The 12,049-nt window shown below is 45.5% G+C and overlaps 1 protein-coding gene across 1 annotated transcript in view; it reads left to right on the top strand.

The window, feature by feature from the left end:
• LOC119966916 (dynein heavy chain 14, axonemal-like) overlaps positions 1–12,049 on the top strand; it is a 1,122,002-nt gene that overhangs the window by 748,866 nt on the left and 361,087 nt on the right. The window lies entirely within an intron of this gene.

Raw genomic sequence — 12,049 nt, 5'->3', positions numbered from 1 at the left:
TCAGCTTTACTGATTCATCCCGTCCGCCTCCGCTCTCAACAAGCCCTCTGATAGTGAGGTGACACGAATTGCTCACATCTCTTGACCTTGTCAAGTACTTTGTTTTCCATAATCGCACAAGGGCTTGTCAACAGCCTGTAAATGTCACTGAGAGGAATAATTTGGTTTCCTATTCCTGAAGCAGGGAGTGCTTCACTCCCTGTATACCTGATTCACCACTAACTGTATGCAGCCACTTAAATCTTAATCAGTGATTCTTATTTACATTGTAAAGTGGTGACAGTTCAAACATGGAGCTGCAAGAGATTTCACCCGATCATTTTGAATGGATTTATTTCATTATTTCCAAAGGAGTTTTTTTCTGAATGCAAATAAGGAGAAAAGAGAAATCAGGACATTTATTAGAATGCTTCAGTTAATCAGGGGTTTCAGTTGGACTGTGGGAGAGAAGGAAAAGCTGGTTTATCCTGCTTAGAGGAGAGAAGATTGTGGTGGTGCGAGGGTGTGGTGAAGTGGTGGCCGGTGCAGGTTGTAAAGAAAAATCTCTTGGTTTAGACATAGGACAGTACAGCACAGAACAGGCCCTTCGGCCCTCGATGTTGTGCCAAGCAATGATCACCCTACTCAAGCCAACGTATCCACCCTATACCAGTAACCCCCCCCCCCATTAACCTTATTTTTTAGGACACACCGGGCAATTTAGCATGGCCAATCCACCTAACCCGCACACCTTTGGACTGTGGGAGGAAACCAGAGCACCCGGAGGAAACCCACGCGCACATGGGGAGGACGTGCAGATTCCGCACAGACAGTGACCCAGCCGGGAATCGAACCTGGGACCCTGGAGCTGTGAAGCATTTATGCTAACCACCATGCTACCGTTTGTAGCCCTGTAGGTCACCACACCGTCAGTGTATATCCAATGAGGATTTCTCCCTCTCCCATGCTTTTGTGTCATGAGTTCTAGATTTTCACCATCACCTGGGTGAAATGATTTCTCCTCAACTCGCCTCAAATCATTCTGCCAATTACTTTACATCTATGGTCCCTCGTTATTGACCTCCCTACTAAGGGAAAAATCATCGAGTCATGGACTCACACAGCGCCCATCGCGTCTGCGCTAGTCAAAAACCGCCACCTAACTATTAACTATTTCCTATTAACTCCCTATTAACTCTTTCTCAAGCCCTTATAATTTTATACCTCTCAATTAAATCTCCCCCCAGCCTTCTCAGTTGAAGGGAAAACAATCCTTGCCTGTCCAACCTTTCTTCATGGATAGAACTGGAAGCTACATATATTAATACACAGCGAACTGTTATTTGCAGACAGAAAGATCTTGTACCCAGATTGCACCTATCGCACCTAAACAACATAAGTGATATCCGTTCACTGGTTCATTCCTCAGATCAATGTTTCAAGCTTCCTAGTTTTAATTTCAAACACTACTCAGAGGTTAACTGTCAGTCACCATCTACTGGTGCATTCTCCATGGCAACGTCTCTACCAGAATTCAGTTGCATACCAAACAGCACCCTTTTCTCATATATTATAACATTGGTGCTCCCCTTGACAATGGTATTCTTGCATTTGTGCTGATGGGTGTAAGACAAGAAGCTTTAACAAAATGCCTTTATTCATCAATTCTCATAGATTCTCCATTCCTGGAAACACCCTCATAAACCCCCTCGGGACCCTCTCTCATTTGATCACATCATTCCTTTAGTGCAGTGACCAGGGGCGGGGCCCGAATTCTCCGCCACCCAGGAATCGGCAGGGGCGGGAATCGCGCCGGTCAGTGGGCCCCCCGCGGCGATTCTCCGGCCCGCAATGGGCCAAATTCCCGTCGCTGACAGGCTGTTCCCGCCGGCGGGAATCAAAGGAACCGACGCTTGGACTTCACTTGTCTACCAGCTTCAGATGCAGTCTGGTTGCTGGCCACAGTTCCACTCTCCCCTCACTTCTGGACTTCATAGTAACCTCCAATGATACTGTCTTCTTTCTCCCCAACAATTCAGCACGCCCACTGAATCCTCACTACAAAAGAACTGTTTTCATCAGTTTATCCTCTGATACTCTACCCTTGAAATAGAATCATAGAATTTACAGTGCAGAAGGAGGCCATTTGGCCCATCGAGTCTGCACCAGCTCTTGGAAAGAGCACTCTACCCAACCCCACACCTCCACCCTATCCCCATAACCCAGTAACCCCAACCAACACTAAGGGCAATTTTGGACACTCGGGGCAATTTAGCATGGCCAATCCACTTAACCTACACATCTTTGGACTGTGGAAGAAAACCAGAGCATCTGCAGGAAACCCACGCACACACGGGGAGAACGTGCAGACTCCGCACAGGAATTGAAGCAATTGTGCTAACCGCAATGGTACCGTGCTGCCCCAAATAGACCCAAGCCGGGAATCGAACCTGGGACCTTGGAGCTGTGAGGCAATTGTGCTAACCACTATGCTATCGTGCTGCCCTATGAAAGCTAGGATTTTTCTCCTTAGAGCAGAGAACGTTCAGAGGGTGGATGGTATTAAAGACAAATACAGTGCTCACTGGAAATCTGAAATACTGGAAATATTCAGCAGGTCACGATCGAGAGAGAGTGAGAGACAGCATTATCATTTCAGCTCATTGACCTTTCATCATGAGAGGCAACAATTGTACCAGCCTGGCTCTTTGAAAGGCCTATCCAATAAATTCCTCTTTCCCCAAACCGCTAAAAATGATTCTCTTTAAATACATGTCCAATTTTCCTCTGATAGCTCTTTTAGAATTCACTTCCTCCATCCTTTCAGTTAGCATGGTCCAGATTAAAGCAAACCTGGACGATCAACATTCTCTTCATTTACTCTCGACCTCTTATTTTAAAATCAATGACCTCTAGTTACTGACCCATCTACCAGAGGAAATAGTTTTGTCCTACTCGCTGTATTCAAGCTCTTCATAAATTTGAACTATCGGTTGTATGAAATCCATTGGGAAAGAAGTCTACCCGATGGCCGATCCCGTTGTTTTGTGCACAGTGACAAGGGGTGCAGGAATGAAAGGGTTATAGTTTAGCCGAAGAAAGTAACAGGACCGAGCTTTCCCAGGCAGATCAGAAATCTTTGAAATGCTGCTTTAAATATTTTAGTAGTACATGAAAATATACACCTCACACTAGCAAGGGAAGCTCGTGAATTAAAAATCCATTCCCCTTGATCTTGAGTGAAGTGCGGAGGTGGGCAGATTGCAGCAAAAAGAAAATGAAAGGTTAGTCAGGAGTGAAGAATTCATTATAAAAATCCAAAGAAAAAACAACATAGTTTCTCAAATAAAATGAGGACCTGACCTTTAGGATTGTGCCTGGACTTTGGACACGTACTTATACTATTTAGCATTTACAACAATAAAGCACAGTAAGAAGTCTTACAACACCAGGTTAAAGTCCAACAGGTTTGTTTCAAACACAAGCTTTCGGAGCGCACTTGAGGAAGGAGCTGCGCTCCGAAAGCTCGTGTTTGAAACAAATCTGTTGGACTTTAACCTGGTGTTGTAAGACTTCTTACTGTGCTCACCCCAATCCAACGCCGCATGTCCACATCAACAATAAAGCAGACAGACAAACTCAACAGGTCCGTGCCAAAGTTTACGCTCCACTCAAACATCCTCCCACAGTCCAAAGATGTGCCGGTTAGGTGGATTGGCCATGATAAATTGCCCTTAGTGACCACAAAGGCTGGGAGGGGTTACTGGATTCTGGGGATGGGGTTGGGTTGGGGGGGGGGGGGGAGAGATGGGCTTGGGTTGGGTGCTCTTTCCAAGGACCGGTGCAGACACGATGGGCTGAATGGCCTCCTGCACTGTAAATTCTATTTAGGGCAGCATGGTAGCATTGTGGTTAGCACAATTGCTTCACAGCTCCAGGGTCCCAGGTTTGATTCCCGGCTTGGATCACTGTCTGTGCGGAGTTTGCACATCCTCCCCATGTGTGCGTGGGTTTCCTCCGGGGGCTCCGGTTTCCTCCCACAGTCCAAAGATGTGCAGGTTAGGTGGATTGGCCATGATAAATTGCCCTCAGTGTCCAAAATTGCCCTTAGTGTTGGGTGGGGTTACAAGGTTATGGCGGTAGAGTGGGGGTGTGAGCTTGGGTAGGGTGCTCTTTCCAAGAGCCGGTGCCGACTCGATGGGCCGAATGGCCTCCTTCTGCACTGTAAATTCTATGATTCTATGATCCACCAGCTGGTCCCTAACTGAACCATGGGCAGTTAAAAGAATCACCCTGAAGTCTGCAAAATTAACACTCACGCCTTTATTGCTCTGAATTTTCTGCTCTTTGTTCCATCAATCTCGAACAGGGTCTCTGACTTTGATTCAGAGTCCACCCATCTCCATTTTGGGCACCTCTACTATTCACCGGTAAATGGAATTAAAGTGGAATGAAATTGGGAGTTATTTAACCTGCAGAATGAGGTCCTCCAGGCTGAATTCAAGTTACCCTCCAAGCACCATCTCCTGTCCTACTCCCTGTTTCTCTACCTTGGAGCATCTGTTGTATGTTGCCTCCTGGGTGCACGGGTCAGGGATGTCTCAGGTCGGCTGCAGGACATACTGAAGGGGGAGGGTGAACAACCAGTTGTCGTGGTGCATATAGGCACCAACGATATAGGTAAAAAATGGGATGAGGTCCTACAATCAGAATTTAGGGAGTTAGGAGATAAGTTAAAAAGTAGGACCTCAAAGGTAGTAATCTTAGGATAGCTACCAGTGCCACAAAACAGTCAGAGTAGAAATTTAAGAATAGTCAGAATGAATACGTGGCTTGAGAGATGGTGCAGGAGGGAAAGGTTCAGATTTTTGGGACATTGGAACCGGTTCTGGGGGCGGTGGGACCATTACAAATCGGATGGTCTACACCTGGGCTGGACTGGAACCAATGTCCTCGGGGATGCTGTTGGGGAGGTTTTAAACTAATGTGGTGGGGGATGGAACCAGATCAGGAAGTTAAAGGTCAGTAAAGAAGCAGCAACTAAAGCCAGTAAGGTGCGAGATAATAAACTCAATGTGACTAAGGGGAAGAGTAGACAGGGAAGAGATGATTATCGCAAAGGGACAGGTGGTCTGAGGTGCATTTGTTTTAATGCGAGAAGTGTAGCAGGTAAGGCAGATGAACTTAGGGCTTGGATTAGTACCTGGGAATGTGATGTTATTGGTATTACTGAGACTTGGTTGAGGGATGGGCAAGACTGGCAACTAAATATCCCAGGATATAGATGCTTCAGGAAGGATAGAGAGGGAGGTAAAAGGGATGGAGGAGTTGCATTTCTGGTCAGAGATGATATCACAGCTGTGATTAAGGAGGGCACGATGGAGGATTCGAGCACTGAGGCAATATGGATAGAGCTAAGAAATAGGAAGGGTGCAGTAACATTGTTGGGACTTTACTATAGGCCTCCCAAAAGCGAGCGTGAAGTAGAGGTACAAATATGTAGACAGATTATAGAACAATGTAGGAGCAATAGGGTGGTTGTGATGGGAGATTTTAACTTCCCCAACATTGAATGGGACTCATGTAGCGTTGGAGCGTAGATGGAGCAGAGTTTGTAAGGAGCATCCAGGAGAGTTTTTTAGAGCAGTATGTAAATAGTCCAAGGGGCCATACTGGACCTGGTATTGGGGAATGATCCCGGCCAGGTGGTTGACGTTTCAGTCGGCGATTACTTTGGGAATAGCGATCACAATTCCGTCAGTTTTAGAATACTCATGGACAAGGACAAGAGGGGTCCGAAAGGAAGAATGCTAAATTGGGTAAAGGCAGAGTATAACAAAATTCGGCAGGAGCTAGGGAATGTGGATTGGGAGCAGCTGTTTAAAGGTAAATCCACATTTGAAATGTGGGAGACCTTTAAAGAAAGGTTGATTAGAGTGCAGGACAGACATGTTCCTGTGAAAATGAGAGATAGAAATGGCAAGATTAGGGAACCATGGATGACGGGTGGAATTGTGAGACAAGCTAAAATGAAAAAGGAAGCATATGTAAGATCGAGGCGACTCAAAACTGATGAAGCTTTGGAGGAATATCGGGAAAGTAGGACAAATCTCAAACGAGCAATAAAGTGGGCTAAAAGGGGTCATGAAATATCTTTGGCTAACAGGGTTAAGGAAAATCCCAAAGCCTTTTATTCGTATATAAAGAGCAAGAGGGTAACTAGAGACAGGATTGGCCCACTCAAAGACAAAAGAGGGAATTTATGCGTGGAGTCAGAGGAAATGAGTGAGCTTCTTAATGAGTACGTTGCATTGGTATTCACCAAGGAGAGGGACATGATGGATGTTGAGGCTAGGGATGGATACTCTAGGTCATGTCGGCATAAGGAAGGGGGAGGTTTTGGGTATTCTAAAAGGCATTAAGGTGGACAAGTCCCCAGGACAGGATGGGATCTATCCCAAGTTACTGAGGGAAGCGAGGGACAAAATAGTTGGGGCCTTAACAGATATCTTTGCAGCATCCTTGAGCACGGGTGAGGTCCCGGAGGACTGGAGAATTGCTAATGTTGTCCCTTTGTTTAAGAAGGGTAGCATGGATAATCCAGGGAATTATAGACCTGTGAGCTTGACGTCAGTGGTAGGCAAACTGTTGGAGAAGATACTGAGGGATAGGATCTATTCACATTTGGAAGAAAATAGACTTATCAGTGATAGGCAGCATGGTTTTGTGCAGGGAAGGTCAGGTCTTACAAACCTAATAGAATTCTTTGAGGAAGTGACAGAGTTAATTGATGAGGGAAGGGCTGTAGATGTCATATACATGGACTTCAGTAAAGCATTTGATAAAGTTTCCCATGGCAGGTTGATGGAAAAAGTGAAGTCGTATGGGGTTCAGGGTGTACTAGCTAGATGGATAAAGAACTGGCTGGGCAACAGGCGACAGAGAGTAGTGGTGGAAGGGAGTGTCTCAAAATGGAGAAATGGTGTTCCACAGGGATCCGTGCTCGGACCACTGTTGTTTGTGATATATATAAATGACCTGGATGAAGGTATAAGTGGTCTGATGAGCAAGTTTGCAGATGATACTAAGATTGGTGGAGTTGCAGATAGTGAGGCGGACTGTCAGAGAATACAGCAAAATATAGATAGATTGGAGAGTTGGGCAGAGAAATGGCAGATGGAGTTCAATCCAGGCAAATGCGAGGTGATGTATTTTGGAAGATCTAACACAAGAGCAGACTATATGGAAGAGATCTGGGAATTCAGGTCCATTGTACCCTGAGTGGTCAAGAAGGCATACACCATGCTTGCCTTCATCGGACGGGGTATTGAGTACAAGAGTCGGCAGGTCATGTTACAGTTGTATCGGACTTTGGTTAGGCCACATTTGGAATACTGCGTGCAGTTCTGGTCGCCACATTACCAGAAGGATGTGGATGCTTTAGAGAGGGTGCAGAGGAGGTTCACCAGGATGTTGTCTGGTATGGAGGGTGCTAGCTATGAAGAAAGGTTGAGTAGATTAGGATTGTTTTCGTTGGAAAGCCAGAGGTTGAGGGGAGACCTGATTGAGGTCTACAAAATTATGAGAGGTATGGACAGGGAACAAGCTTTTCCCAAGAGTGGGGGTGTCAATTACAAGGGGGTCACGATTTCAAGGTGAGAGGGGGAAAGTTTAAGGGGGATGTGCGTGGAAAGTTTTTTACGCAGAGGGTGGTGGGTGCCTGGAATGCTTTGCCAGCTGAGGTGGTAGAGGTGGGTACAATAGCATCATTTAAGATGCACCTGGATAGATATATGAACGGGTGGGGAACAGAGAGAAGTAGACCTTTATAAATAGGCAACAGGTTTAGATAAAGGATCTGGATCGGTGCAGGCTGGGAGGGCCGAAGGGCCTGTTCCTGTGCTGTAATTTTCTTTGTTCTTTGTTCTTGTTCTTAAAAATGATGCACAAAAATAATACTCAGCTTTCACTATTATTATATTCGGTTCTTTTCTGTTGCTTTTTCTAAGTCTTCCATTCCATCTGGAGATGAGAAAAAGTACAAAGAATTCTGAGCTGGAGAGGAAATGTCAGGCAAAACAACATTAAGCTAATAATGAGAAACGTTGAAAAGATGTGATACAAAACGACTCATTTTGTTTCCATGAACATGCAATCAGTAAAACTGTGTGTGGCCCATTCCCTCAGCAGTCTCCACTAAAGCAGTCTAATCACCTGTCAGAATCACACACAGGCTTGAACCCATCTGGAATCACTCAGTAATAATACTGTGCACAAAACAACATGTATGAATGAGAGATGTGCAGGAGGCACAAACTCCAATTAAGTGATGCAATTAGATTTTGAATTCATACTAAAATACCTCAGGCTGATGATTATTTCAGCCACTAAAGCCTCTTAATTGCTGTTTGACAGTTTAAAAAAAATTCATTCCAGGGTTGTCGTGGACCAACATTTATTGCCCATCTCTAATTGCCCTTGAGCTTGTTCTGCACTATTTATGGGGACGAAAAGAACAGCAAACATAAGTGGCGTCTGAAACAGAAGCTGTGAAGAGAATTGAAGGGTCTTTAGTCTGTTCTCAATGAGATCTACAAAGTGGAACTACCAGAGGATGGAGCCAGAGGCATCCATTTGTCTTGAGCCAGGGGAGGACAAGGAAACATCATTAAAAGCAAAGTCTGTGAGAGGGAGCAGTCTTCAATGAGACAAACAACTCTTTTTTTGAATGTTTCATCTTCTTATGAATGAAACAAAACAAAGTGTAGCAGCTTCACACCTCCTATGGTTAACTAAGGGACTAGCCTGCCCCCTAGAGCATGAAATGCAGATAAAGCATTCAGGGTGTCTCGATAGAAATCACACTGAGCTTTAACACGACGCTACTACTTATGTAAAAATCCTATTTTAAAGCCAACTTTAAATTGGATTAAAGTGGTCGATGGAGAAATTCCATACCAAGATAAGCATTGATATGGCACATCGTGATTCCATCGAACAGACATAGTCCTGATACGGCTAAAGATAATAATAACCTTAGTTGGCCTATACATAAACCTGAATGGAGTGAGGTATTCCATGTGGGACTGCACCAAGTTTACAAGCTCAAAATGGACCTGTTTCATACCTCGTCCTGGATGGTGTCCAGCTTCTTGAGTGTTGTTGGAGCTGCACTCATCCAGGCAAGTGGAGAGTATTCCATTACACTTCTGACTTGTGCCTTGTAGATGGTGGACAGGCTTTGGGGGGGTGGTCAGAAGATGAGTTACTCGCTGTAGGATTCCGAGCCTTTGATCTGCCCTGTAAGCCACAGTATTAATATGGTTTGTCCAGTTCAGTTTCTGATCAATGGTAACCCCCAGGATGTTGATAGTGGGGGATTCAGCAATGTCAAGGGGCAATGGTTTGTTTCTCTCTTATTGAAGATGGTCATTGTCTGGCACTTGGGTAGTGGGAATGTAACTTGCCTCTTGTCAGCTCAAGCCTGGATATTGTCCAGGTCTTGCTGCAGTGTCTGAGGAGTCGTGAATGGTGCTGAACATTGTGCAATCATCAACAAATCAACAAAAATCCTCAAATCTGACCTTATGTTGGACGGAAGGTCATTGATGAAGCAGCTGAAGATGGTTGAGTCTAGGACACTACCCTGAGGAGCTCCCTCAGTGATGTCCTGGAGCTGAGATGATTGACCTCCAACCACCACAACCATCTTCCTTTGTGCCGGGTATGACCCCAACCAGCGGAGAGTTTTCCCAGATTCCCATTGACTCCAGTTTAGCTCAGGCTCCTTGATGCCATACTTGGTCAAATGTTGCTTTGATGTCAAGGGCAGTCACTCTCACCTCACCTCTGCCTTCAGCTCTATTGTCCATGTTTGAACCAAGGCTGTAATGAGGTCAGGAGCTGAGTAACTCTGGGGGAACCCAAACTGAGTGTCCGTGAGCAGGTTATTGCTGAGTAAGGGCTGTTTGATAGCATTGATGACCCCTTTCATCACTTTTTACTGATCATGGAGAGTAGACTGATGGGGCGGGAAGTGGCCAGGTCGTATTTGTCCTGCCTTTTGTGTACAGGCCACACCTGGACAATTTTCCACATTGCCGGGTGAAATTTTAAAAAATCTTTATTGTCACAAGTAGGCTTACATTAACACTGCAATGAAGTTACTGTGAAAAGATGTCGGTGTTGTAGCAGTACTGGAACAGCTTTGCTTGGGGTGCAGCAAGTTAATGACCTCAAGTCTTTAGTACTAGTGCTGGATAATTGTCAATGCTGTCTTGATATCACATGGGGTGAATTGAAATGAGTGAAGATTGCCATCAGTGATGCTGGGACCTCCGAAGGAGACTGAGATGGATCATCAACTTGGCACTTCTGGCTGAAGATTGTTGAGAATGCCTCAGCCTTGTCTTTTGCACATATGTGCTGGGCTCCTCCATCATTGAGGATGAGGATATTTGTGGAGTCTCCTCCTCCAGTGAGTTGTTTAATTGTCCATCTACCATTCACTGCTGGATCTGGCAGGACTGATCTGATCCACTGGTTGTGAATTGCGAAGCTCTTTCTGTCACTATCTGCTTATGCTGTTTGGGATGTAAGGTGACCTTTGTTGTACCTTCGCCAGGTTAACACTTTATTTTTCGGTACACCTAATAATAATAATAATAGCTTATTGTCACAAGTACACGATTAGGCTTCAATGAAGTTACTGTGAAAAGCCCCTAGTCGCCACATTCTGACTCCTGTTCGGGGAGGCTTGTACGGGAATTGAACCTGCGCTGCTGGCATTGTTCTGCTGTTTAGCCCACTGTACTAAACCAGCCCCTACCTGGTTCTGTTCCTGGCATTGTTCTCTTCATTGAACCAGGGTTGATCCCCTGGCTGGGTGGTAATGGTAGAGTAGGAGATATTCCAGGCCATGAGATTGCAGATTGTGGTTGAGTACAATTCTGCTGCTGCTGATGGCCCACAGCACCTCATGGATGGCCAGTCTGGAGTTAATGGATCCGTTCTGAATCTATCCCATTTAGCACGGTGGTGGTGCCACACAACACGATGGAGGGTATCCTCAATGTGAAGATGGGATTTCATCTCCACAATTGCTGTGCAGTGGTCACTTCTACCAATACCGTCATGGACAGATGTATCTGCAGCAGGTTGATGAGGATGAGGTCACATGAGTTTCTCCCTCTTATGTATTTCCTCACGACCTGTCACAGACCCAGTCTAGCAGCTCTGTCCTTTAGGACCCGGTCAACTCAGTCAGTAGTGATGCTATCGAGCCACTTAAGTGATGGACATTGACGTTCCCCACCCAGGGTACACTCTGCACCCTTGCCACCCTCAGTGCTTCCTCCAAGTTGTGTTCAACGTGGAGGAGTAACTGATTCATCAGCTGATGGTAGCCGGTACGTGGTAATCAGCAGGAGGTTTCCTTGCCCACGTTTGACCTGAAGCCCTGAGACTTTGTGGGGTCGAAAGTCGATGTGATGGTGACGTTATCTGTAAGATCTGGTTCTGTGAGTATGACTATGTCAGGCTGTTGCTCAACTAGCCTGTGAAACAGCTCTCCCAACTTTGGCACAAGCCCCCAGATGTTAGTAAGGATAACTTAGCAGGGTTGACAGGGCTGGGTTTGCCTTTGTCATTTCCAATGCCTATTCGATGCCAGGTGGTCCAGTCGGTTTCTTTCCTTTTTATTGAGCGGTTTGACACAACCAAGTGGCTGGCTAGGACATTTCAGAGGGCATTTTAAGAGTCAACCACATTGTTATGGATCTGGAGTCACATGTAGGCCAGACCAGGTGAGGACGGCAGATTTCCTTCCCTGAAGACATTAGTGAACCAGTCGGGATTTTTACCACAAGTCTAAGGACTGGAATTGTTTTAGAAACCAGCAAAGGGCTACCAAAAAGTTGATGATGAGGTAAGAAAATTGTAAACTATGGGCCCTTTAGCCTCACAGCAGTTGTTGCTGGAATCTATTATTAAGGGAGTCTTAATAATGGACATGGAAAAGCAGAGAATGATCATGGCACAACACCCACGAGGACCACGGGAAACTCGCTGT

This window comes from Scyliorhinus canicula, chromosome 6, assembly GCF_902713615.1.
Source record: "Scyliorhinus canicula chromosome 6, sScyCan1.1, whole genome shotgun sequence".
Taxonomy (NCBI): Eukaryota; Metazoa; Chordata; class Chondrichthyes; order Carcharhiniformes; family Scyliorhinidae; genus Scyliorhinus; species Scyliorhinus canicula.
The sequence above is the reverse complement of the archived record's forward strand: the minus strand, read 5'-3'. Positions and strand labels throughout refer to the sequence as shown.